Here is a 4097-nt window from a genome sequence, read left to right as displayed (position 1 = left end):
TCCAACAGCTCGGTGGCTTCATGGCCCAGTAGAGCGCAGTGGTTTCCTAGCCTGGCTGTATCACTGGGACATGGAGAGCTTTTGAAAAACACAGATTTCTCGGCAGCACCCCTGAAAATTCTGGTTTAGTACGACCCCCCCTTGAGGCTGTTCTCGCTGATTTTCATGATCTAGAGGTTTGGGACCCGTTGGTGGAACACCCACCAACTCGGGAAGCTGAACGAGTGAGAAGAGAAACCTGGTTCTCCCTCCCAAGCTTGTTGTTTTTTAGCTGTGTGATCTCTGGGAGCATCCCGCTCCCCTCGTAGGATGGAACGGCAATGCCTACCTTGTAAGGTTGTTGGTTTTTTTTTTTTAAGATTTTTTTTTTCTTTTTTTGACAGAGAGAGATCACAAGTGGACAGAGAGGCAGGCAGAGAGAGAGAGAAAGAGGAGGAGGAAGCAGGCTCCCGGCTGAGCAGAGAGCCCGATACGGGACTCGATTCCAGGACCCTGAGATCATGACCCGAGCGGAAGGCAGAGGCCTCAAAACACTGAGCCACCCAGACGCCCTGTAAGGTTGTTTTAAAGATGAAAGGACATCTGGTGTAAAGCAGCTACTAGGAAGTGTTCAAAACAAGGTAGTCTCTAACCTGAATCAAAGGCAGATGAGGTGTTCTGAGACTTCTCCTGGGTCTCCTCCTCTCTCCCTAGAAAGGAGACTGCCCAATCCAACCGTTTGAAAATCAACAACATTTAGTTCTAGACTCTCTGCTTCTGCCTGTCTTTAGTTCGTTCACTTTTCTTCCAGCAGGCACTAAAAAGAACAGTATAAGGAGATGAGGGAGGGTTCTAGTTAGAAAGGATTTGTAGACAGCATCTGGTCAATCCCCTTTATTTCTCAGGTGGGAAAACATGTTCAGAGAGGTCAGGTCGAGGCTTCCCAAGGTCACACAGCTGATGAGCACAAAGCCACGGGCCTGTGCTCTCTCCAGCACTCAGTGCTCTCTGGAAGGTTAGTGGTGAATCTATTTGGGTCTTGCCCTTGTCCTCTAGAAAAAAGAAGGGTGCTTTTCTTGAAAACTCAGTGCTTCCTCCACTACCATTTTGGGGTCATTATTACTGCCTTATCCAACAAAACAGACTTGCCACAAAAGCAGAAAAAGATGGCAATATTGTTACCAGTAAATACCGTCATGAAGCTGGTGGGCGTGCTCCAAGTGCTTAGGCACACCATCACCTGTAATCCTGTTTATCCTGTTCATTCATTCATCAAATATTTGTCAAGACTTCAAAGGATTCCAGATCCCATGGATGCTGCAATGAGCAAACAGGCCATGGGAGCAAACAGGCTCCCATGCAGCCTGCGTTCTTCTGAGAATGGCAGACCAACAACACACAAGTCAACAAGATAACTTCAGATCACATCCAGGGCTTTGAGAAAAACGGCACAGTGATAGGAAGTGACTGGCCCACAAGGGACCTGAGGTCTGGGGTCCAGAAAGGCCTCTCCCAGGAAGTGTTCAAAGATGTGGAAGGAGGGAGATGAGCAGGAACAAATCGTGGCAACCGCAGGAGGGACACATCTGGAGAAGGGGGAGAAGGCAGTTCCAGGCTTAGCCAGCCTGCCCATCCAGCTCCTACCCTGTGACTTACCTTAAAACCGCTAGCCACTTTTCCCTTCTCTTAGGTAAAATGTCATGGAGGCAGGGAGGACTTTATGGGAGAAGAAAGGGGGAACATTTGGAAAACAGTTGCACAGCTTTAAGAGGTGGGTGTATTTCATGCATTGCATAGATAAGGCACTAGACCAATTGAATAGTGGGTTTGGTCTCATTTCCTTCCAGACCTTGCCTCTAGTTTTCCTGCTTTTGTTTGTACCTGTGGCTTACCTCCACCCCCCCACCCCCCCACCCCTACCCCCCTCACCCCCCGCCCCGCAGCCCACCTCTGCCTTCCCATCCCACCCCACCATCTCTCCCAGCAGCCTCTCCTAGCTCAGCTGGGCTCACAGTGGGGCTCTCGTATCGTCCCTAATTCTCAGGTCCTTACTCTGATCAAAATTAAAGCCAGTTTCCTTTTGTGTGAATGGCTCTCATAGTGTAAGCAGAGTTCCTTTCTCCTCCTGTTTATTAAGGGCACCATCCAGTTTCCTGGTCGGTGGTCTCTGGGCTCCTGCTTCCCCTCCAAGGCTTCCCAAGGGGCTGCTGGAGGGGCAGGGGGTAGGCTCAGCAGCATAGCTAGTAACACTTGTCAAAAAGGATTGTATTTTGTCTGGAGTTTACAAATAAATGACCCCAGCTTTGTGTTTCCAAAAAGGAAAAAGCTGGCCCTGTTCTCTTTGGGACTTGTTTGAGGGGTCATTTCCCTCGCCTTGCTCCTTAGGCACTGCTTACAGAAGAATGTGATCAGATCTACACCATTTGTTCACACATTTACACAAGCCCCTCTATGAGCCATTGCCCAGGGATTAGAAGTCAATCTTGGAAATTCAGGGAATCACAATAGAATAATCATGTCAGACATAGTCTATAATAACGTTCCCATGTGTTACCTCATTCAGAATCAGCCTCTGAGACAGGGTGGAGTGGGCACTATGGTCTCCTGGTATGCAGCTGGCTTAGAGATGGTATGTTACCTGTCAAGGTCACACAGCTGGGGCCTGGAAGAACTAGGCCTCACCCAGGTCTTTTATGATTCCTCTGGGATCATAATCCTTTTGATTTAGAATGGATGAATTCAGGACTAGACTATTTTAAAAACCATTTCATTATTTTTTTAAAAAAACTTTTATTTATTTATTTGACAGAGAGAACGAGATCACAAGTAGGCAGAGAGGCAGACAGAGAGAGAGGGGGAAGCAGGCTCCCTGCTGAGCAGAGGGACCGATGTGGGGCTCGACCCCAGGACCTGAGATCATGGCCTGAGCCAAAGGCAGAGGCTTAACCCACTGAGCCACCCAGGCACCCTGTTTCATTTATTTTAAAAATCATGTTTATATGAGAATAACAGAAGGAATCCTTTCCTGAATGACCACTGCTGGGATTGGACTTTTTAGGTCGAGAAATTCTGTTTTCCCACTGACTGGCTGAACATCCTGGGAGGTCAGATGGGCACCAGGGGGGTGAACATAGGCTATTAAGTGACTTCCTCTAAACATCCTGAATGGGGTCCACTTCTGGGAATAGCCAAGGACTATTCCTCCCACAGACTACAACTACAAACCCTGGGGGCCAAGAAAACCACCTGGAGTGCTGAGTATGGTCAAAAGCAGGAAGGCTCTGTAGGAGTCAATACTCAGAAGAGGAGATCGGCACTTGGGGGAGTTTCCTGTTTTAGGACTCCTATCTTTTTTTTTTTTTTTTTAAAGATTTTATTTATTTATTTGACAGAGAGAGATCACAAGCAGGCAGAGAAGCAGGTAGAGAGAGAGGAGGAAGCAGGCTCCCTGCTGAGCAGAGAGCCCGATGCGGGGCTCGATCCTAGGACTCTGAGATCACGACCCGAGCCGAAGGCAGCGGCTTAACCCACTGAGCCACCCAGGGCCCCAGGACTCCTATCTTGAGATGGTGATAGAAATCCCAAAAAAGAGGAGAAAATGGAACAGAAAAAAATATTTGAAATAATGTTTGGAAATTTACCACATTTGGTGAAAGCCATTTGTAGATACCAGAAGATCAGTGAAACAGAATAAATACAAAGGAAACCATGCCTAGACCCATGAGAGTCAAACTGTGAAGAACCAAACACAAAAATTCCGAAAGCACCCAGCGCAAAATGTCACTTTACACACAGGAAAACAATAATTCCAAAGTTCTCTGACTTCTCATTGAAACCACAGAGACCAGAAAATGGTAGAACAATATCTTTAAAGTGCTGAAGAAAAAAAAATCCCTGTCAACCCAGAATTTTATATCCAGACAAACTAACATTCCAGAATAAAAGTGAAATGAAGACATTTTCAGAGAAAAAAAAATGGAGAGTATCTCTCACCAACGGGCCTGCACTTCAAGAGGTGCTAGTGGAAGTTCTTCAGGCTGAGGGAAGATGATGCCAGACAGGAGCTTGGATCATCAGGAAGGCAGGAAGAGCATGCAGCACGGCAAATGTGGAGCTAA

The sequence above is a fragment of the Lutra lutra genome, chromosome 3 (genome assembly GCF_902655055.1).
Source record: "Lutra lutra chromosome 3, mLutLut1.2, whole genome shotgun sequence".
Lineage (NCBI taxonomy): Eukaryota > Metazoa > Chordata > Mammalia > Carnivora > Mustelidae > Lutra > Lutra lutra.
Note: the sequence above shows the minus strand (reverse complement) of the source record.